The sequence below is a fragment of the Podarcis vaucheri genome (assembly GCF_965113315.1).
Source record: "Podarcis vaucheri genome assembly, chromosome: 3".
Taxonomy (NCBI): Eukaryota; Metazoa; Chordata; class Lepidosauria; order Squamata; family Lacertidae; genus Podarcis; species Podarcis vaucheri.
Genome location: NC_138761.1, coordinates 5,351,424 through 5,376,309, shown reverse-complemented (window position 1 = coordinate 5,376,309; position 24,886 = coordinate 5,351,424). Strand labels below are relative to the sequence as shown.

The 24,886-nt window shown below is 42.4% G+C and overlaps 1 protein-coding gene across 4 annotated transcripts in view; it reads right to left on the bottom strand.

Moving 5' to 3' along the window:
* MSRA (methionine sulfoxide reductase A) overlaps positions 1 to 24,886 on the bottom strand; it is a 216,712-nt gene that overhangs the window by 182,752 nt on the left and 9,074 nt on the right. Inside the window, exon 1 of one of the 4 annotated variants that reach the window (XM_082217949.1) lies at positions 23,056 to 23,264. The exons of the other annotated variants lie outside the window; for them this stretch is intronic. The gene's annotated coding sequence lies outside the window, so the exon portion shown is untranslated. Of the gene's footprint in view, positions 1 to 23,055; positions 23,265 to 24,886 lie in introns of those variants that run through there. 4 annotated transcript variants of the gene reach the window in all.

The following is a 24,886-nucleotide window of genomic DNA, read 5'->3' as shown; positions in this document are numbered from 1 at the left end:
CACTGCCTCCCCCAGTTTGGTCAAACTCATGCTGGTAGCTTCGAGAACACTGTCCCACCATCTCGTCCTCTGTCGTCCCCTTCTCCTTGTGCCCTCCATCTTCCCCAACATCAGGGTCTTTTCCAGGGAGTCTTCTCTTCTCATGAGGAGGCCAAAGTCTTGGAGCCTCAGCTTCATGATCTGTCCTTCCAGTGAGCACTCAGGGCTGATTTCCTTCAGAATGGATAGGTTTGATCTTCTTGGAAGTAAACTTGCTTCCAAAGAAGAGTGCTTAAGATTGCAGCATGGATGCTTGCGTGTTAGTACATAGTAATACCAGTAGGTATATTTAGGATTGTAACTGGGCTGTGTGGCTATGATCCTCAACATACGTTCCCTAGAAAAACACTGAAGTGACATCAACAAGACTTAGGGCTCCTGCACACCCTCATTTACTCTGCTGCTTTCCCCTGGGGAAACTCAATCTTCAGCGCTGAATGGGAACAAAGGGCAATCAGGTTTTTCGGCAGATTGCTGTTTGTTCCCATTTAACACCAAAGAGTGGGCTTTCCAGGGGAATGTGGCTGGGGAAAGACAAAACCACCTCCAAAACGCAGGGGGGAGTGGAAAACTGCTCAGACCTGTGCTTTCTAGGACAAGCGGAAGTGTACATGAGCTCTCGCTATCAAGTACAGTGGTACCTTGGGTTAAGTACTTATATCATTCCAGAGGTCAGTTCTTAACCTGAAACTGTTCTTAACCTGAAGCACCACTTTAGCTAATGGGGCCTCCTGCTGCCGCAGCGCCACTGGAGCACAATTTCTGTTCTCATCCTGAGGCAAAGTTCTTAACCCGAGGTACTATTTCTGGGTTAGCGGAATCTGTAACCTGAAGCGTGCGTAACCTGAAGCATATGTAACCCGTACAAGATTTCGTACAAGTAAAGGAGTTCAGACTTTCTCCCAAAAAGATACAGCTCTTATCCAAGGATTTCAATTAAAGTACTGCACAGCAAGGAAATTGACTACAGTTTTAATAACTCCAGTTCCAGGTTTGCAATGAGGCCATAGCAAGAGCAAAGGGACAAGCAGTTTGGGGAAAATGCGTAGCTTCTTCCCAGATCTACTATTCCTTGGGTTTTGGTCCTACTAAGGTGAAAGGCTGAAATCAAGACTGCTATAGTATATTACAGTACTGACCCTGTCATTGACTTGGATCATTTCAATATCTGCTGAGGATGCCTTCCTGCTCTATGACTAACAAATCCAGACCTAAGAAATATACAAACTGGGCTGGTTATGTCTTCTCTTCCAGAATATGAATGGCATCCTCCTTTAAAAGGTGTTAACTAAAAGGGAGTGATAGGAGAGACAACAAACAGACCCCACAGCAGGAGGAAGAAGCACAAGTCAGGGATTCTGCACAAATACAAAGGGCTACAAACTGACACAGAGGATCACGGGATGTTTCTTTTGTTATTGCCAAGAGAAACTGGCAGTGCTGATAGATAGGGATGCAAGCATATACCTTGCAGAGCCTTTGAATCCACAGAGGGAAATGTCTAAGAGCAGCGAAGAAAATTCTCCACCAGCTTTAAGTGCTTCCTTCAGAAGCTGACAAGACTTACAAATATTCAGCAAAATAACCAGGAAGCTTCTGAAGGCGAAGGAGAACATTTAACAGCGACGACAAAGAGAAAAAAGTTTTCCGCACTTCTTAGATATCACACACCGAACACAGCAGTGCAGAAGTCAACATGTTCCAATTTCTTACAGCAAAGCTTTAGGGGGGATACATTTGCACCATACAGGTTTGCATATATAAGCTTTGATGGAAGAGGTATGCATCTTCCTGCCAAGAGGCAAAAGGCGTCAAACGAAGAGCGTTCTGACAGCACCTTTGATGGGACATGGGAGGGGAGGGGTCATGGGGGAATTGTCAACTTCCTTTTTTCTCCTGTTTACGTTATGGAACAGTGGGGGCAATGGGAATGGTTCATGTTCTACAAAGGAAAGGGAAAAATCCCACCCCTTGATCTGGAGTCATCAAAACTCCAGCACAGCTTAGCTGGATGTTCAGTCTCTTCTGAGCAGAATCGGCACCAGTTCTGCACGGAACCAAATAAATGTTGGAATTAGCAGCATGGTAGCAGATGAACGAGTGGAAGAATGAGTGTCAGCAAGGGATTGTGATGAATCTGTAGGTGGAGTCTGGTTGAGTGACAAGTGGAGAGTCAACTGAGAAAGACGGGGAGGTGGGACAGTTGAGACAAAGTGTGAGAGGACTGAGCAATTTTAGAGAGCGGCAGCTTGGTTTAGAAAATGGAATAGCTATTAAAGGGGGAAATAAAGTATGCTTGGTTAGGATAGTAAATGGCTACTTTTTCAGACTGCTGTTTTCCATAAATAAATATATGTACATATTTTTTAATTTATGAATGTGTTCTGGTCTGGGGGCTTCCAGGTTAGTAGATCTCACCCCACGACCGACCGTGTATTTCAAAGCCAGCACAAGTAAATAAAAGGAGAATCCCTGGGGAATGCTAAGGGAAGTCTCGACTCCAGGTACCAGCTGCGGAGTTGACCTACTTTCTACTCTTGAATCGGCAAAAATAATCATGTTAGAGTTTGCATTGAATGAAGTGTTTGGAAATTCTTTTCTCGCAAATCTTCACAAGGGACAATAGATGCTAGCACCCAATGTCCATATCGGGCTCCCCACAGCTTCTTGGTACCACTGGGTGCCACTGTCCTCAACAGCATGACAGTACTGATGTTAAACGCCAGGTCAGTATGTAATGAGACCATGGTTGTACATGATTTAATAGCAGAGGAGGGTACTGACCCAGTGTGCATTACTGTGACTTAGGGGTGGGGAGAGATGGCTGGTCCAGATTTTACCCAGCTCTGCTTCACTGGATACTCAGCACAGGACCAGCACAGGCTAAAGGGGCAGGAGGGTGAGGGGGACATATTACACTGGAGTTTGTTCTGTCTAACCAGGAACCCTCTCTGCCCTGGAGCAGGAGGGCCTGCATCTGGCACCGGGTCTTGGAGGCAAATTAAGGATGCTATTATTGTATCAGTCACACAGCTGTCCAACAACCTCCCTGAGCCAGCTGGGAAAGGTAGTCCCAAGCACAGTGCTGAAGGGATCCTGGGTGATAATTCTGGGTGACTTCAACATTTATGCTGAGGCTACATTGGACCGGCTCCAAATTTCATGGCCTCCACAGCAACCATGAGACTGTATCAATCTGCCTCTCTCAACTGAGAGAGTTGACTGGTTGCCAATCTGCTACCAGGACAGGTCCAAGGTACTTGTGTTAATATGTCTTAAGCATATCCGGCGCCGTGGTGCAAAGATCCCTCCGGCGCCCTCCCCTTTCCCAGAAATGTTGACCTTTTCCCAAGCCTCTGTAGGGATTGCTCTCCTCCCACGGAGGCTTGGGAAGGAAGCTGCACGCCCGCCAGCCATATGGTTGATGGGGCACAGCTGACGGGCATGCAGGAGGCCGCCGGCAAAGCTGCGTAGCTCCCCCAATCGCTGGGGTGCCCCTGAGAAGCCAGCGCCCTGGCGCAACACACCAGTAAGCCCAATAGGAAAGACGTATCTAGTGTTAATCCACAAAGCCCTAAACAACTAGGGCTCAACGTACCTTAAGGGCTGCCTGATTCCTTATGTTCCACCTTAGTAACTGAGATCCCCTTTCAGATGTGTTGTGAAAATGCTTTTCTTTAGACAGGCCTTAACAGCATTATTTTTTTCTTTTACCCAATCAGTATTTATTTATACTTATTTATTATGTTTTTATATGTGCTGGAAGCTGCCCATAGTGGCTGGGGAAACCCAGTCAGATGGGTAAGGTAAAAATAATAAAATTATTATTGTTGTTGTTTTATTGGTGTTTTTACGGATTTTAAATTTTATTCTTCTTCTTATATACTTGCTATATTTTTTATGAAAGAAAGGACTATAAATTTGCAAATAAATAAACCTGCTTCCTTGAGCAGAGATGTCAAAATATCAGGTATGGCAGGCGGTTTATTTTCCCTGGTACTGTTACGTCAGCTGTGTCTGCCCAAAGCTCTTCTTTATCTGCCCTTTCCTTGTTGCTGTTCATTACAAATCACTGCCTTTTTAGGAGTAAATTATATAGTAATACTAATATGTACCAGAGATAATATATAGGATAACAGTGTTAATAAAAAGCTGTAATTCTCTGGAGTACACTTCTAGGAGTACAAAATGGACTACACATGTAAATCTCAATATGAATGTTAGCAGACCTTTCTGAATGATTTAGAGTTTTATACTCACTTCTTAAGCAGCACATTTTAAAGAGAACTGCCACTTGTCTAAGAAGCGGTTGAAACTGAAGCACTATCAGCATTGTTATAGATCTAGATATACAGCTTTTCAATTGTTTTCATATAAGCAAGTAGTTTACTGTTTTTATATGTGCAATTGTTTCATATACATTTTTATTGTATGGTGAAATCACTTTGTGATGTTTCATAGGAAGATTTTTAAATGAAAGAAATCAATAATTAATTTTTTTCATGCAAAGAGAAGCACTAAATTCATGCATCTCATCTATGATGAGGTGTCTTCATCCCTTGTGCACAGCTGAGATGCACAAGTCCTCTTTTGCAAGTTACAGAAAAATCAAAGAAAACACAGCAGGAAACAGGTGTGCAACTCCTGTCACTGCTCTTGTTGAAACTATGAAGGGAAACAACAGACTGGAGCTGAAAACAGAAGGAACAGCAATTTTTTTGCATATATGGGATTCAATGCCCAACTCACTCCCAATATTCACTAACAAGACTGTTAGTAACGGTTGGAAGTTAATGCATCTTGCAGGTTTTAACAGGGACAATCCCAGTTCAGCTCCAGAGAAGGGGCAGGTATTACTGTTCTCAGAATACAAAAATGCCAGATATTTGCACTGTTATATTCCCACTGCAGAATTTATTTTGCATTGGCTGATAGGTATTCAGCAAGTATTTATAACATAAATCTTCTCAATTTTGTTGTTGTTGTTTAGTTGTTTAGTCGTGTCTGACTCTTCGTGACCCCATGGACCAGAGCACACCAGGCCCTCCTGTCTTCCACTGCCTCCCGCAGTTTGGTCAAACTCATGCTGGTAGCTCCGAGAACACTGTCCCACCATCTCGTCCTCTGTCATCCCCTTCTCCTTGTGCCCTCCACCTTTCCCAACATCAGGGTCTTTTCCTTTTCTAGAGGTCAGATTCAAACTAGGTAAACTTCAGCTAGTGCACATTATCTGTTTTACTCATCTAGAACCTCAGCTTGAAAAGTTTGCTTTCTAGTACTACAAAAAATACTTGGGCCAACTATCAAAAGTGCAATTCTATACACTGTCACATATATATCCAAATATTTATAAATACAGAAAATGCTGTCCAAAAGCAAAGTAACACGTATCTTAAGCTTGGTGTCATCATCAGCCTGTCTGGCTGAATTAATTTGCCTCTGGCTGGAAACAACTGTTTCCTTTGGTGCTAGGAATAAGCCTCCTGGCAGAAATGCCTGTTTGCTTGGTAGACACACAGTATGCATGCCTGCAGCCCGCTGCAAACATGACGTCTTCTGCAATGACTCAGCAAAGTGTGCCGTCTAAGCCATGATGGATCATCTGAAACCGGCCACTTGCTTTCACAATGCCTGAACCAAAACGTGATGGCAGTACTCTGGTCCCAAAGAACTCAAGAGGAGGAGGAGGTTGCACACACCTGATCGAGTAGCCTCTACATCAGGCCTAGGTAAACTCGGCTCTCCAGATGTTTTGGGACCTCAACTCCCATCATCCCTGACCACTGGTCCTGTTAACTAGGGATCATGGGAGTTGTAGCCCCAAAAACATCTGGAGTGCCGAGTTTGCCAATGCCTGCTCTACATTAAAGCACAGCACCTATCTAGATGCTGGTTCGTGTCATTGCCAATGGCAAACAAGGAGGGAGAACAATTACTATTGTATTTTAATATTTTGTTGGAAGCCGCCCAGAGTGGCTGGGGAAACCCAGCCAGATGGGCGGGGTATAAATAATAAATTGTGGTGGTTGGTAAGGTCCCTTAGCTTTCTCACCCTGATCTGACCACAGTGATCCATACGACGGTCACCTCCAGGCCATTATTGTAACTCGCTCTACGCGGGGCCGCCCTTGAAGCTGACCCAGAAACTCCAGTGGGTGCAGAATGCCACAGCGAGGCTCCTTACGGGGTCCTTGCCGCGGGATCACATTCATCCAGTGCTTTACCAGTGCACTGGCTCCCAGTGGAGTACAGGATCAGGTTTAAGGTGCTGGTTTTGACCTTCAAAGCCCTATGCAGCCTAGGACCCTTGTACCTACGGGACTGCCTCTCCTGGTATGCCACTCGGAGGACCTTAAGGTCCACAAATGACAACATTTTGGAGGTCCCAAGTCACAAGGTCGTTAGATCAGTCTCAACTAGGGCCAAGGCCTTTTCAGTACTGGCCCCAACTTGGTGGAACGCTCTGTCACAAGAGACTAGGGCCCTGCTGGACTTGACATCTTTCCGCAGGGCCTGCAAGACAGAGCTGTTCCGCCTGGCCTTTGGTTTGGACTCAGTCTGACCCTTATGTTTCCCTCCCCTTATGGTTTTGATCTATGGGCTACTATTAAAATGAGGCTGCATTTTAAATTGTATTTTAACCTGTATTTCAAATTGGTTTGTTGTTGTCGTTGTCGTTGTCGTTGTCGTTGTTGTAATTTTACTGGTGTTAGCCGCCCTGAGCCTGGCTCTGGCCGGGCAGGGCAGGGTATAAATCAAATTTATTATTTATTATTATTATTACTCAGTGGCAGCCACTGGGAATGCTGGAACAGCAGCAATTAGGTGCTGCTGACCAGGGCACCCCTTCCCCACTACACAGGCTCCATGAATGCCATCAGTAAAATAGCGGACAGAGCTGGCTTGGAGGACCAATCCCCTCTCAGCCCCTTGGGAACAGACAAGGAGCCAAACCACAGGCTGGGGAGGGAGAAGGTGGAATGCAGCCATCATAGTCTCTGAACAGCTGCCCCCACGGTGCCAAGGCATCCTATCCAATTGCACGGAAGAGCTGTTTCATATATAGATAAGTCCAAGCAGCCAGAATATATTTATAGCACAGAAATGTTATGCTTCACATATTTCCCCTCCATATTAGATGTTGATCATCTTTTCATTTTGCGCACATTATGTCAACTCCCCCAAAAGATAGCTGTGCCTCTTTTGTGGGTTTTAACAGTGTGTAAGCTGATTTTAAAAAGAAAACACTCTGCAAAGGAGCCCCCTGGGATTTGGAATTCATTAGCATGCTAAGGGAACATGTGCCAACAGGAGAGGTTTAAAACAAGCCCCCCAGGGAATAGGGAAGATTCTTAGAGACTGCCGCATACAACTCCAAAAGACAGCATTTGATGTCAAGGAAAAGCTTTTGCTATAACCAGCTTTCCAGGGGAATCTAGGAGCCTTGCGTTATTTATTCAAATAGAGTTTTGTGCTCAGTGAAGTTAGTAAATAATCTGGACATCTTTGAGTACTAATGATTTTATATGTGTGAAGCCTTTGGTAAGAACAACACAGTCTGTCAACAGGAGTTAAATGCAATTAGGGCACTGTTGGGGCAGCTATCTCCTTTTTAAAACATCACTGTGAAGCACCTCCGGTGCCAACAACAGCTACCCTCAGCCACCAAAGGTCAGAATTGGTCGTCCTCCACAATGTGAGCACCGCGGGTTCCCTTTATCTGCCATTATTGTCCACTGACAAAGGACAGGTAATCTGTGTCTGTTTGGCAGAGATCCCAATTAGGCTTGGAGATTCTTTGATTCTATGTTCCACTTACATTCTCAGCTCATTATGACAAGGATTAAGAATTCATGTTTTTTAATCCACGTAAAAAAAGAAAAAACAGTTTAATTCAAGGTTTTTCTCCCATCACCTCCATAGCAACCATGGGCTCATCATCTAGAAGCACAGTGCTCACAAACAGTGGCGCACTGGTTCTCATGTTCAGAGTTGAGGAAACTGGATGAGGGAAATGTTCCCCTTGGCCACTATCCCCACAAGCCTAATCTTGGTGGATGTGGGAGGGAAATTCTCTTTTGATGTTTCATTCCAAAAGACAGATGAAGTCAACTAGATCTAAAACAGACCTGAAATACTGCATCACTGGGCAGAAAGACCACTCTATTCATGCTTAAGGTAAAGGGACCCCTGACCATTAGGTCCAGTCGTGACCGACTCTGGGGTTGTGGCGCTCATCTCGCTTTATTGGCCGAGGGAGCCAGCGTACAGCTTCCGGGTCATGTGGCCAGCATGACTAAGCCGCTTCTGGCGAACCAGAGCAGCGCATGGAAATGCCATTTACCTTCCCGCCGGAGCAGTACCTATTTATCTACTTGCACTTTGACGTGCTTATGAACTACTAAGTTGGCAGGAGCAGGGACCGAGCAACAGAAGCTCACCCCATCACGGGGATTCGAACCGCCGACCTTCTGATCGGCAACTCCTAGGCTCTGTGGTTTAACCTGCAGTGCCACCCGCGTCCCATTCATACTTAGTTCTGAGCATTTAAAGTTACTTCTTCATCAAACCACTACCGTAGCTTCAGACCTCTACCTTCACCCACCCCTCGCAATCCCATTCTCGGTACATGTATGTTCATGCTTCCAACTTTTTCCCACCCTGTACCGTTATTTGTCTGCCTGGTGTAGACCAGGCATAGGCAAACTCGGCCCTCCAGATGTTTTTGGCCTACAACTCCCACAATCCATAGCTAACAGGACCAGTGGTCAGGGATGATGGGAATTGTAGTCTCAAAACATCTGGAGGGCCAAGTTTCCCTATGCCTGGTGTAGACTGTAAGCCCTCTGGACAGGGACTGCTCCAACCTCTTATCTCCTGTGCTATGTGCAGTGCCCAGTAAAGGGACCCCTGACTGTTAGGTCCAGTCGCGGACAACTCTGGGGTTGCAGTGCTCATCTCGCTTTACTGGCCGCGGGAGCCAGCATACAGCTTCCGGGTCATGTGGCCAGCATGACTAAGCCGCTTCTGGCGAACCAGAGCAGCGCACGGAAACGCCGTTTATCTTCCTGCTGGAGCGGTACCTATTTATCTACTTGCACTTTGTGCTTTCGAACTGCTAGGCTGGCAGGAGCAGGGACCGAGCAACGGGAGCTCACCCCGACACAGGGATTCGAACCGCCGACCTTCTGATCGGCAAGTCCTAGGCTCTGTGGTTTAACCCACAGCACCACCCATGTCCCAGGCGTCTAATGCTAAGAATAATGTAGCATTTTAAGTATTGCATGTAAAACAATGCAAAACTAAAATGAACCACATCTCCTATACAATGGGTTTTATATAATAATATTCTACACAAACATGACCATTGGTTCCTTAAGTGTCTTTCATTTTCTACAATGAAAGGAAACATGGCCATGGGTTCATGAAAAACACCCTTTCATTTCCTAAAAGTTAGGCTTTGATGAGTGACAACTATTGTTCTATCCTTCTTCCAGCTAGAAAAAATATTACAGTGGTACCTCGGGTTACATACGCTTCAGGTTACAGACTCTGCTAACTCAGAAATAGTGCTTCAGGTTAAGAACTTTGCTTGGTAAGAAAGTGGATTAAAAATCTAAAGACCTCTGAAAGTCAGCCCAGCCTTTAGTACAGCTGTAGCTTGCTTCTTAGCAGAAACTATAAGCTTCCCTCCAACTCATTAAAACACATACGGAGTTGTGAGGTCATTAAATATCATTAAGAAAAATAGAATCATTACGAAATGTAATTTTAATTTAATTTCCCAAGTGAAATGTAGATAATAAAGGCGAGGTTAATAAAAGGTGTGAAAATGCAGCCAGAGGAAAAAGGCGCTCTGTTCTATAAAATTTAATTAACTCTTTCAGGATTCAATTGAATTGCAAAGTTATGTGATATTTTATTTTTTTAATTTTTTTGCCCAACTCCTTTCTCTCACCTTAACTTTTAGGGCAATAAGCTGAGCTATATACCACCCCAAGTTCCATGACCACAGAAGAGACTCCTGCTGAAAGTTGGTGCCAGCTTTACTTTTTAAGAATAAGCACCTAGTCCTCATGACGGACAATGTGATACTATGCATATTCGTCCAGAAATAAGTCACAATGTATTAACCATTGCTTACTTTAATGTAAGCGAGCACTGGATTTCAGCCAGAAAAAATAATTTTAGTATGTGTGACAATTCTGTTTAAGGATCAGGAATTAAAAGTCCCATGTGGTCATCTCTTTTTGTCCTAGGCTTTGGACAGTGACAGCAGGGGATTGCAAAGAGGAGGCCCACATGCAAAAACCATGAGACCTAAGCCTTGGGGGTTCAAGGAAAATTCAGTTGTACGCATTTGTTTCTATCCTCTCATTGCCTCAAAGTCCAAATCAAAACTGTTTATTTTTGCTATTACAGCAACAGGAGATATTAAGACAGCCTCAACGTCATAATTAGCAAAGCAAACAGTTTAAAACAATCAACCAGTAAGACTTGAACATACAGTACCTTCAGAATTATAATGTTGTCAATTCACAGTATTAGCGCTAATATGATTTGCCATGCACACAAATATTACAACATATTATTGTCTAATAGATGTAGGGCTCAAATTATGAGGAGCAAAGTAGGGGGCACTTAATAACATCCCCAAGTCCCACTCTGACTCCCTGCCCCTGCTATTTTAGCCAAATCCAAGGTCTTCTGAAATCCATCGTCAAAAAGGAACCACCCCCACCATGGCTCAGCCCAACCCCCAGTATTTTGAGGAATGAAAAGATCAGTTAATTATATCAATGCAAAGGAAATGTGTATATAAACAAGATTTCCAGTTCAGTTTTGGACTGGCAAACACTGCCATAATTATGAATTTTAAAGTAAAATGCATTGGTTGCACAGCCAGTAGCAATAATTTCCCTCTCAAAAGGTGCACTTTCTGATACTTTGCCATGGCTACTGAAGAAGGAATTGCTTCGTTCATAATATACTTTTTGGTGACTTCCATCAGGAAATTTCACATTTGGGCAGACGAGCTTCATTAACAGCAATAAGAAAAGTTCTGTATTGGAGACCTCTGAATTGCATCAACCATATTTCAGCATTTGTGGAAAATTACAGAGATTAATTCTAAATCTTCTTCTAGTCCGGGACATCAATTTTTAGCTGTCTCATGAAGATGCCACTGAAATTATGCACATTAAATGTACATTATGTAGGCACTATCATGGTATAAAGCACAGCTATTGTTATTAATCTCAGAGGCATGGAATCGAGCCCCACATTGGGCAAAAGATTCCTGCACTGCAGGGGGTTGGACTAGATGATCTCCGGGGTCCCTTCCAACTCTACAATTCTGTGATTTATATCCTACCTTTCTACAGAGGAGCTCAGAGTTCCCCTTTCCCATTTAGCCTCACAACAACTTTGTGAATAGGTTGGGACAAGAAACAGTAACAGGCTCAAGTTCACAGAGCGAGAGCTTCATGGCCGAGAAGGGATTTGAACCTGATGTTGTTGTTGCTGTTGTTGAGTCGTTTAGTCGTGTCCAACTCTTCGTGACCCCCTGGACCAGAGCACACCAGGCACTCCTGTCTTCCACTGCCCCCCAAAGTTTGGTCAAACTCATGCTGGTAGCTTCGAGAACACTGTCCCACCATCTCGTCCTCTGTTGTCCCCTTCTCCTTGTGCCCTCCATCTTTCCCAACATCAGGGTCTTTTCCAGGGGGTCTTCTCTTCTCCTGAGGTGGCCAAAGTACTGGAGCCTCAGCTTCAGGATCTGTCCTTCCAGTGAGCACTCAGGGCTGATTTCTTTCAGAATGGATTGGTTTGATCTTCTTGCAGTCCATGGGACTCTCAAGAGTCTCCTCCAGCACCAGAATTCAAAAGCATCAATTCTTCAGCGATGAGCCTTCTTTATGGTCCAGCTCTCACTTCCATACATCACTACTGGGAAAACCATAGCTTTAACTATAAGGACCTTTGTTGGCAAGGTGATGTCTCTGCTTTTTAAGATGCTGTCTAGGTTTGTCATTGCTTTTCGCAAAAACTGGGGAGTATCAGGTTTTTGAACCTGATACTCCCCAGTTTTTGTTTTAAACACAAACCACAGAGAAGGCGTTAACTGTCTCACCAGATATGAAACTTTATTTGAAAACGGCAGTGATGGTTATGGAGACTCAAGCTGCTATCCTGTTCTTCTGTGGTCCTCCTGAAGTTCATCCTCATATCACTTCTACGACAAATCCTGTATTACCAATGGGCTGGACTAGTTGACGTTTTGAGGTATCTTCCAACTATGTAATTCTAAGTTAAGTTTTCATTTTGTATGTTCTTGACTTAAGAATACATAAAATATAGGAGCTGCTTGCTGGACCCAACTGAAAACTGTTTTTAATTTTTATTCCATACGCCCATCCTATCCTCAAGGAACTCGGCTTGCTTTTTTTAAAAAAGAGCCCAGTAAAAGCTATCAAATTTCTCCTTTCTGGATGTAACTTCAGTGGGTAGTTTTAGCAGAGCAGCTCTAAGATCATTTCCCCTGCAGCAGCTATAAAACGTTTATAGTCTTCAAAAAGCTACACTAAGAACCTGCTGTTGGAATTCTTCCTCATTAATTGAGCTAAACAAGCCCCTGAAAAGGCTTTGGTAAGAGACACTATATTGCATTAATTAATCATTTAATTTTCTTCTGAAAAAATATTTCTTCCATTCCCACAGGCAATCCCAGTTCTTCAAAGGCTATGACTGCAGTTCACTGGGGCAGCTACAAAACAAGATGTAGGGTTGCACACAGGGGCAGCTGAAGCCTATTTATTAGAATCATATATTCTAGCAAAATCACTTTTGCCTATATACTGTATATAAAAAAATAAAATGCACCCCAATTTGGGTCCATGTTGGAGAATGCACCTTCAAAAAATGGGGAAACAAATGCTTTATTTACTTTAGATTTCCATTCTATTGCAAGGGCTTGGTGTAAATTATGAACAGAACTGTCAAATGATTAAAGAAATCTGAACTGATTAATCACATGTGTTTAGTTTATCAATCAGTTAATTAGTTGATTAACATTGCAGCTCATGCACACTTTCCTGAGATAAAGGCCCACTGAATATACCGGCAAGTATTTTCCATGTAAATATAGAACTGAACTGTGGTCTCCTATCATTTACCTGTAATATTAACAGGTTGTTTTCAAAAGGAAGCTTTCGTTTTTGAATGATATGTGCATGTGTCACAGCAAACATCGCCTTAAAAGAGAGAGGCATCCCCTCCTATCCTTGCACAGAAGAGAATGCCTCTTCCAGCAACAGTCCAATACGTTTTGCTGCCTGAAGCAGAGCTAATACAGAATGTATTAATGCTCAAACGCTCACACAATCTTGCTTGTTCAACCTACCAAACAACCAGAAGGCAGGACTTTATGATGATTATGAATCTGTGAATGAATGCATGGAAGGAGTCTGTAAAATGTATGAAGAGCGTCTGAAGAGAATGAATCTGAAATATACTCAGAGTCGAGAGTAGATTTCATGCTCTTTATTCAGCTCATAGTGGTGAGGAGAAATGGAAGTTCCCCCAGAATGTCTGCTTTATATACATTATTTACCCAATGGGCCCCACGTGATTGGCTAATTCTGGGATTCACCTGTAGGCCAATCAGACTGCGGATTCACTTCCACCTGGAGCTGGATTGGGTGGCTCCTGTGGACCAATCAGACTGCTGCCTTTTGGATCCTATTCAACTCAGCACATAACACAATCCTAACAGCCCTTCAATTACATATATTAGCCAGTTATTTGATTTCACTGATGACTTGGCTGACCTCAGCCGCCTTGTTTATTGTGCTGATACTCAGACATACCAGCCATACAATAAAGACTGGATAAGGGAGAAGACCTATGTCCTTCTCCACAGACAAGCTCAGCAAGCAAGCAAATAGACACAGTGGTTAAGGGGGTTTTGAGGGAAGGGTTTTGACAACAGGTGTGTACAGCATTCTGTAGTGAAAGTTTTATATTGTAGTCCTCCTGTTCATTCTTGTTAGCCTGTACCTGAGACAAAATCTGTTAGAATTCCAAGGGACTTTCTCAGTTTAACACTCAAAGAAGAAAGGATATGCCTTCCGCAGGTCTTTTAGTTTAATTGTCTTTGCTTAGACAGTTCTACTTTTGTTCCTCACTCCCGGGATCGTTCAATTCTGCTTTACCAAAGTCGCTGTATGTACCCCTCTTTGGGGTTTCCCCCAATGTTATTTCTTGGAGGCAGTCAGGGTGAGGAATAAAATAAATACTCTTTAGATAATAATAAAAAATGCTCACTGGGGCAGAATAACATCATCTTATTATGCTATTATGTATGTCCTATTATGGAAGGACAGATCCTGAAGTTGAGGCTCTAAGACTTTGGCCACCTCATGAGAAGAGAAGACTCCCTGGAAAAAACACTGATGATGGGAAAGATGGAGGGCACAAGGAGAAGGGGATGGCAGAGGACGAGATGGTTTAATAGTGTTCTCGAAGCTACCAGCATGAGCTTGACCAAACTGCGGGAGGCAGTGGAAGACAGGAGTGCCTGGCGTGCTCTGGTCCATGGGGTCACGAAGAGTTGGACACGACTAAACGAGTAAACAACAACAATTATGCTACCAGCTGCCGATTAGCTACTGGGCTAGGTTCATGATGATATTATTGGTGTACAGAGCCCTAAATAGCTTGGTACCAGGATACCTGAAGGATATCCCTACATACCGAACCAATCACTATGCTCTGCAGTAGAGGGAACCAGCAGATGCTATCATATCAGAAGACCCTTCTGCAAGGTGTCAGTATCAGGCCTTTAGTGTGGTGCCACCTACACTCTGGAACTCCCTCCCATTAGGTCTCCAACAAGCTAATTCATAGGAAATGATTCGTTAATGAATGAATGAATATTTGCAATTGGAATCAATTCATTGTTTCAAATAAACTAACAAAACAGATCCCCCCCCCCCCACATAGCACTGGAAAATTTTCTGCTGCTGACCTCAATCAGCTCAACTAATACCCCAATCAATTCAAACTATTTTTTTATTTGTTTGTTTTGTTAATCTGCTGTTGCTAGTTGTTTTTACAGATTATTGCTGTTATTTTATTTCAAAAAATGTTGTTGTTAGCTGCCTTGTGACACTGATGAGAAGGGGGGGTTACATTTTTGAAATGTTTTATTAAAAAAACGGAAGATCATAAATGGAAAGCCTTTTGATTTGCACTCATTTTTTGTTCTTAGACAACAAAATTCCTTTGGGAGTACAACACTGGTAGAAAACTGAACAGCATTTAATCTCCCACTCTTGTCCACTGCTTCGAAGTCATCAAGTGGTTCCCCCATTATTTCCTAACACTTGAACATAAAGGTCAAGTCCTTCTGAGAAAGTCAGTTTTAATTTTGCATTCCTATTTACTTTGAAGCAAGTTGTGTTGATTCCAAACACACTCCCTTTCAAGCGCTTAGGATTGCTTCCATTTCAAGAATTGGCCAGGTCACTAGCAGCAAACTTTCAAATTATAATGAGAATTATCATAAGAATATAATGATAGGATCACCGTCAAGAGACTTTTCCAATATCAATATTTGACTACAGGTTTGCCAAAATATAAATGCTTTGAAAATCAGGAGCAGGGCAAGCGATAAGTAATTGGCAAAGGCTTATAATAAATCATAACAAGAACACATCTCTCTTGTACAAAGCAATAATCCAATCTAGTTTTTTCAAGTGAAGACTAGGAGCCCAAAGGCCAGGCAGTTTATTCAAATAAAGGAACTGGTTTATTACCTCATAAAACAGCACAGCACACTGATGAGTACCTTTCTGCTACAAGCCTTGTCAAAATAATATCACCCGTAAATGCTAAAAACATAAGCAGCAGCAGAGAATAAGACAGTGCTGATGCAGGGAAGAGGGAAGGAGACACAGGGGTTGTTGTTGTAAAATGAAAACTAAGCCCATCACTTTTGTGGAAATAAATTCCATTAAATCTAATGAGACTTCCTTCCAGGCAAACATTATTTGGAGGGAACACTTAGTATCAGGCTCAAGAACCAGATACAGGCTTCATAGAATCATAGAATCATAGAGTTGGAATAGACCACAAGGGCCATCGAGTCCAACCCCCTGCCAAGCAGGAAACACCATCAGAGCACTCCTGACATATGGTTGTCAAGCCTCTGCTTAAAGACCTCCAAAGTAGGAGACTCCACCACACTCCTTGGCAGCAAATTCCACTGTCAAACAGCTCTTACTGTCAGGAAGTTCTTCCTAATGTTTAGGTGGAATCTTCTTTCTTGTAGTTTGGATCCATTGCTCCATGTCCGCTTCTCCAGAGCAGCAGAAAACAACCTTTCTCCCTCCTCTATGTGACACCCTTTTATATATTTGAACATGGCTATCATATCACCCCTTAACCTCCTCTTCTCCAGGCTAAACATGCCCAGTTCCCTTAGCCGTTCCTCATAAGGCATCGTTTCCAGGCCTTTGACCATTTTGACCATTTTTGACTTGTAGATCTCCTCTTTGGAGGAAAATTCCTATTGCAGAAAATAAGTCGCTGAACAGCACATTTCCATGGGTTCTTCCACTGAAGAAGAGAAAGAATCTTTGGACTTGCATCGTCCATCCTCAAATCTTGTGACTACCTAATCTCTGGAACCCTTGAATGTGTGCCAGGGCTTGCCCAAAAGCCCTCAGCATCCTGCCTCACCACAATCTCAAGGCAACAACAGGCTTAACAGTATAGCCAGTATGTGTACAAGGCAAGAGCAATGCTGCTTTAAATGTAGGCAGACCCCCTCAAAAAGAAGCTGACCTGGGCAGCATTGTATGTAGAACTCCTGTGCACAGATACTAAGGGCACTGATGGACTCTGCCTTTATTGCTCCAGTGCTCTGTCCAAGGTACTGAAATATTGCCTGAATTTCCAGCTTTCCTGAATCAACCATCTACTTTATGTCTACTTAAGATACCTCGTCAGCGTGTAACACCTGTGCTCAGAGATGTGCACTGCTTGCCAAACTGCTACTGGACCAAGTTCAAAGTGATACTATTAGCATATAAAGTCCTTAACAACTTGGTTCCAGTTTAGCTACAAAATCTGCTTACTCCACATGTGCCCACTCAACCACTTCGATTGGCAGAACTGGCACTATTACAGGTACCACATAAAACCCATTCTGCATCTGTAAGAACTTGATTGTGTGGTGTGGTGCCACCGACACATCGGAACTCCCTGCCTATTGAGAGCAAGCAGGCACCTTCACTGTACTCTTCGACGCCTGCTAAAAGCATTCTTGTTTAGAAAAACCTACACAGATGCTTAGAAAGCTGAGGTATTTTTAATAACAATAATAATAATAATTTTTATTTATACCCCGCCCTCCCCAGCCAAGGCCAGGCTCAGGGCGGCTAACAAGCAATAATAAAAACAAGTTGAACGATTACAACTTAAAAACAAAAAGTAAAATACAATATTAAAATATTGAAACATTAAAATATTAAAATGTAGCCTCATCGCAGGAGGAGAAAGGAAAAGAAAAAAGAGAGGGAGGGAATCAAATTGGCTCCAAGCCAAAGGCCAGGTGGAACAACTCTGTCTTACAGGCCCTGCGGAAAGAAATCAGATCCTGCAGGGCCCTGGTCTCATGAGACAGAGCGTTCCACCAAGTTGGGGCCAGTGCTGAAAAGGCCCTGGCTCTGGTTGAAGCCAATCTAACTTCCTTAAGGCCCGGGACCACTAGGGTGTTGCTATTTATGGACCTTGAGGCTCTCCATGGGGCATACTGGGAGAGGTGGTCCCATAGGTACTAGGGTCCTAGGCGGTGAAGGGCTTTAAAGGTCAAAACCAGCACCTTAAATCTGACCCTGTACTCCACTGGGAGCCAGTGCAACTGGTAAAGCACTGGGTGAATATGCTCCCATGGCAGAGACCCCGTGAGGAGCCTCGCTGCAGCATTCTGCACCCGCTGGAGTTTCTGGGACAGTTTCAAGGGCAGCCCCGCGTAGAGCGAATTACAGTAGTCAAGCCTGGAGGTGACAGTCGCATGGATCACTGCGGCCAGGTCGGGGGTTGTTTTAGTATTTAATCTGTTTTAATTTTAATCTGTTTTAGTATTTTAATTTTTGTACGTTTTAAAGGACTGTTGTAAACATTTTCTTGATTGTATTGTTTTATCTCTTTGTAAACCACTTTAAGGCATGGTTGTTGTTTTTCCAGTCAAGCGGTATGTAAAATTTATTAAGCAAATTAAGCAAAATAAATAAACTCCCTTCATTCTTCACCATTACCCACACTGGCTGGGGCTGATGGGAGTTGAAGTCCGACAGTATCTGGAGGACCACAAGTTAGATACCCTTGACCTAGACAGAAGGTGCTCCCCACAGACCAAGTACACAGTGGTTCCTCTGTGGAATGTGGCCCAGACATTTATTATAATGTTTGATATACAAAGGAAGAAGAAGAAGAGTTTGGATTTGATATCACGCCTTTCACTCCCTTTAAGGAGTCTCAAAGCGGCTAACATTCTCCTTTCCCTTCCTCCCCCACAACAAACACTCTGTGAGGTGAGTGGGGCTGAGAGACTTCAGAGAAGTGTGACTGGCCCAAGGTCACCCAGCAGCTGCAAGTGGAGGAGCGGAGATGCGAACCTGGTTCACCAGATTACGAGACTACCACTCTTAACCACTACGCCACACTGGCTCTTTCTGTTCTTCTGTATTCCTTGATACTTCCCACAAAGCTGACCTTTATGGGGGCCTTCTGGTGGTTCCCTCATTGTAAGATGTGAAGTTATAGGGAACCAGGAAGAGGGCCTTCTCAGTAGTCATGCCCAGCCTGTGGAATGCCCTCTCGTCAGATGTCAAGGAGAGAAACAATTTTCTGACTTTTAGAATACATCTGAAGATTGACCTGTATAGCAATTTTTAAAAAACAATTGATGTTTTACTGTGTTTTAATTTATTGGAAACTGCTCAGCATGGCTTCGGTAACCCAGTTAGATGGGTGGAATAATAATAATAATAATAATAATAATAATAATAATATCACCTTGCTTTGCAAACCCAGTCATCTTATTCGCTATACACAGGACGTTCAATGACAGTTCAAACTCAAGTTTATGATATCACCTTTTCCCAAACAAATACCTAATTGTGCCCACTTGGGTTTATTTATTTCTGGGGTGGGGGGAACCTACTTTATTCCTTCATCAAGTTTCATTTCAGAATGAGGAAACAGACATATAACTCTAACTGCTGAACTAATCCAGAATGCAGCAGCTAGACTGGTGACTGGGAGTGGCTGCCAGGACCACATAACACCAGTCCTGATAGATCTGCATTGGCTCCCAGTACGTTTCCAAGCACAATTCAAAGTGTTGGTGCTGACCTTTAAAGCCCTCAACTGCCTTGGTCCAGTAGGCCTGAAGGAACGTCTCCACCCCCATCGTTCAGCCTGAGATCCAGTGCCGAGGGCCTTCTGGCGGTTCCCTCATTGCGAGAAGTGAGGTTACAGGGAACCAGACAGAGGGCCTTCTCGGTGGTGGCGCCCGCCCTGTGGAACACCCTCCCTTCAGATGTGAAGGAAATAAGCAGCTATCTTATCTTTAAAAGACATATGAAGGCAGCCCTGTTTAGGGAAGTTTTTAATAGTTAATGCTAAATTGTTTTTAACACTTGATTGGAAGCCGCCCAGAGTGCCTGGAGAAACTCAGCCAAATGGGCGGGGTATAAATAATAAATTATTATCATTATCATTATCATTATCATTATCATTATCATTATCATTATTACTGCTCTCATGGGTAGTAAGTTCTTCCTAATGGTTTTACCTGCACTCCCAATTTTGAAGAAATGCTTTTCATCCTGTTCTGGATGGGGAAGGTGTTCTACTGATCCCCCTCTTTCTTCTTCTCTTATTGTTGTTGCTGTGAATTGCCAACAAATCACAGCAACAACAACTGAGGTCCTATACTTAACTTTTCATGGTGTTTGATTGTCTTTGGATATTGTTTTATGCATTGTTGTTTAATGATGTGTTGTGCTTCCTCTGAGAAGGAAAGCGAGATACGAATAAGCACTGAAACAAACAAATGTTTAGGGAGTCTGGCTAAGACAGGCATAGGCAAACTCAGCCCTCCAGATGTTTTGGGACTACAACTCCCATGATCCCTAGTGGTCAGGGATGATGGGAATTGTAGTCCCAAAACATCTAGAGGGCTGAGTTTGCCTATGCCTGGGCTAAGACATGCCTGCTACCTTGAAAGCAGAGCAACTGGAGAACTGAGGAAACAGCCTTAACCAGGGTTTCACATCCCGGTATTCTTACAGACTTATTGCTTAGTTTATTCAAGACTAGATTGCTCAGATTTAACTAACTGTGGGAAAGGAAACAAACTGTAGCTAAACATTTTGTCTGCCTAAGGCCTAATACATTATTAACACGTTGCTGGTTTTGGCATTTTCTTTAAAAAAAAAAATCTAACACATGTCGTACATGCTGCAGCAAAAAGTGCAATCCCCAGGAACTACTCCAATGCAAACCCCATCAAATCAATGGAGATTGAGCCAGAGCATTGTAATATTTTAATACTCCATTGTGAATCCTAACAATTTCAATGAAAGTTGTGCAGGAGCTACTGTGACTGGATTGCATTCAAATTAGCACCTCTAAAGAAATACAGCATTTCAGAATAAATTGGCAGTTTGTATTTTTGAATACTCCCCTATGTTACATGTTCTGTATGGGACAATGACAAATCGTATCGGAATCTATTTTAAAGAACATTTCAAAATTCAGTTATTTTTCCAGCTGGCTCACTGCACTTTGGGAGAGAATTTCATTCCAAATGTTTGGAATTTTGGGTCCTTAACACACAAACAATGCACATTTGTGACATCTCAGTTTGGGGATTCAGAATAATTCCTTGGCAATCATTTGGCTAAAAAGTTTTTTAAAAAACCTTTGAAAAAGGTAAACAGAATACTAACACATCTTTAATGAATACGTAAAAGTATATTTAAAGCAGGTTACTTGGTATATCCTCCTTTAAAATTCTGCATACTTTCCCATATATTTGTTTAGGAATTGCAAGCAAAAATTAGAATAGGTTTTCAAGACCAAAGGGCACAATCCACCAAAGTAATCCTGCTAACTGTGTGATCCTACACATCCGCTGTGTTCCCCTGAGTTCAATAGTTTATTCCTATATAACTGGGCATACCACTGCAGAATCCTAAGCACACCTAGTAGGGAGTAAATCCCATTGGACACAGTGGAGCTAACTTTCATGGAATCATGCACCGGATTGGACATTCAATCCCATTCAATCCAATGGAAGAATTCAATGTGTTTAAATATCTCTCTTTCAAATCAAACCGATTTTAAAGTGCTTACCTTTGGCTGAATACTGCTCATCTTATGTTATGTTATGAAGAATTATACAAAAGATAAACACAGAAAAATTACATTAATAATAATGGTAACTCCAACCTTATAAAATGCAATCAAATCTACATGAATATTAGCATGAATGTTAGAAAATAAAATAAGCTACATGCAGACCTTTCGTTTCCAAAAAATTAAATGGCATCTTACAAAGGCAGTCCTATTTATCTTTCCAAGCAAGCCATTACAACAAACACTGCAATAAGACACAAAAAGAAGTTCTGTGGCAGCATTTGCTTTACTGTAATGACTCTGGAATCTGTTCAGCTAGGCAAGAACTTTGTTATTAAAAATATATCAACTTCTATTCTATATACACTAAAAACTGCAACTATTTTTGGCTCTTTAAAATTCCAGTCCTAAACTTGCTATTCATAAAGTTCTTTGAATTTCAAGGGAATTAATTTCTTCATAAGTGTGCTTGGCATCACAAACGTAACAATTTTCTATGTACATTCAGGATCTACATAAAGATTTTTAAACACAGTTACGGGTTTGTTTTGTAAAAAAAATATGATGAAACTTGTTGTTCTAACAGCTGGTGGCACAACTGAACAATCTCATATTTCAAAAAAAGTTCATCAACTATTTGTGCTAAGTGAAAAGGACCCACACTAGCCTATCATAACTCTCTGAACCAGTAATGAAGGAAAGAAATGGAGTAATTCAAGGCCTAGTTGACAAGATACTTGTGTATTTGTTGGTTCAAAATTAGGAATAAACTATTCCTCTCCTGTTTTAAGAGAAAATACTCTGTATCTAATTGCATAACTAAAAGCACACTGAATCTGATCTTCAGTCATTTTTAAACTACTTAACCCAATAAATTCAAACTCAAGCAAATAAATTGTGGGGCTTTTTCTACCAGTTATCTCAATCAACAGAACAGAACCTACTTAACTCAGAACTTTCCTTATCCTGAGTAATCAGCTCATATTCCATTTCCTGCCACCATCAAACCATTTTACAGAATCCACTACAATTTGCTCCTGAAGTATACAATTCGCTAATTTCACAAGCATCTTTTTAAAGTTATACTGTATGCCCCAAACTGTTTCCAGGCACTAAAACAAATTGCCATCTTTCTAGCTGCATGTCTTCAAGCAAAGACTGGTGCCTTCAAGCTGAACATTGTGGGTTTTCCCTGTTGTCACCAATTGAAGGGAAACGTGCTAGGTAAAGGAGGAATTGCTGAAAACAAATGCTGTTGCTTTAAGAAAACGCAAAACACTATTTTGCATCATTATTTAAACTATATTATTTCACAGCGGATATAGGAACATATATCAGAGGTGATCCCTTTTAAAAGTTATCATTTGCAATGTATTATAAAGGTGAAAGAAAGGAAAGCTTATACCCTCAAACCAGTTTTTTTGAATAAAAACAACTGTCTAGCTTGATCCTAAAAGCATAAAGTCAATGAGAACTTTTATTCTGCAAATGTATGCCATTTTTTAAAAACTTAGAATTTCCCCCCCCGCCCCCGCCCCCTCATCCCCATCTTCCAACCTTACTATACATACAAAATTCAAATACCGTATTATCCTATATGTATAAAGACACAACACTGTGGTGGCTTCTTTAAGAAAGGCTGCTATTTCCCAAACCAGTGATGGATGAATTTTAATATACCGCCGCTTTAAAACAAAACAAAACAAAACAAAAAAGCCCAAGCGACTTTTAATAATCTTCTAAGTTTGAACACCGAAAACTTCTGAGGTTTTTTTCTGTATCCCAAGATGGTTTTCTTTCCTGAAGCTCAAGCCGAGAAAGCAGACAAAAGAAGCCGATTTGATTGAACAGTGCCAAGTCTTGCCTTTTTCCCCCTTTCTTCAGCTTGCTTGCTTGCTTGCAGCATGGCAACCTTCCCAAGCAGTCTTGGCAGAGCTCCAGCCTGTGCCAGGCTGTTGGAAGTCCTTGTTTCCAATAGATGCCCTTTGCAAGTCAATTCATAAACATATATATATATATATACACACACACACACACACATAAACGTGTGTGTGTATAGATGTATATGTATATGCATACATATATGTATACGTATATGTATATATTCTTAGCCAAAATTGTTGATTAGAAACCAAATCCTGGCACCAGCATCACTTCATTCTGCCAAATCGCCTTACAGCCTTCATGGTTTAGTACACTGTGCACAATGGTAACAAAAACATTTTACTCAGTAGTCCTGGAGAACTGGATGCAATGCGCACCATTCAGCGATAAGATATGTGCTCTCTATAAACGTCTGCAGGCAATACATAAAGATGCCAAGCTTCTTTCGAAGGAGGTTCTACCCATAACATTAAGAAGCATGGAATACTGCATTAATATCAGGCTGACTGGTGATAATGGGGAAAGATCCACTACAGAAACAGACCTAATTCATGGCTGAAACTGAAATTATAATCATTTTGTTCTCAGAGAAAATACAAGATATGTTAATTTCGCCTCCCCTCCTTCTGTCTCATCTTGTCAGATATCTTGTCAGGTGGAACCACAGGCAATGGGTGGTCAGACCGTAAGATACAGTAAAGGTAAAAGGTAAAGGGGTCCCTGACCATTAGGTCCAGTCGTGACCGACTCTGGGGTTGCGGCGCTCATCTCATTTTATTCGCCAAGGGAGCTGGCGTACAGCTTCCGGGTCATGTGGCCAGCATGACTAAGCCGCTTCTGGCAAACCAGAGCAGCGCACGGAAACGCTGTTTACCTTCCCGCCGGAGCAGTACCTATTTATCTAATTGCACTTTGATGGTCTTTTGAACTGCTAGGTGGGCAGGAGCAGGGACTGAGCAATGGGAGCTCACTCCGTCGCGGGGATTTGAACCGCCAACCTTCTGATTGGCAAGTCCTAGGCTCTGTGGTTTAACCCACAGGGCCACCCACGTCCCTTCCGTAAGATACAAAAGGCATTGAATTGGGACCAGTTCATAAAAAGTGCTTCCCTCTCCTACAAATGCCTGGTGACACTATGCTGGCATTGAAAAGGAACTCTTAAAGGGATCTTGCTGTCCATTTGCAAACATTTGTTCTTCTTTTACAATAAAATCAGTATCAGGCGCACCTAATTATTATCCACCCCAAACCACAGTTAAAACCGATGTTACAGTTAAAACACACTCCTACAGAAGGCAGTGATGGCCACTAACTTGGATAGCTTTAAAAGGGGATTTGACAATTTCATGGAGGAGAGGGCTATCAATGCCCACTAATCATCACTGGCTATGCCCTGCCTCCATAGTTTGAGGCCGTAATGCTTTTGAATACCAGTTGCTGAAAACTGCAGAAGGGGAGAGTTGCTCTTGTGCTCAAATCCTGCTTGAGGGGTTCCCACAATCATCTGTTTGGCCACTGCCATGTCATGTCA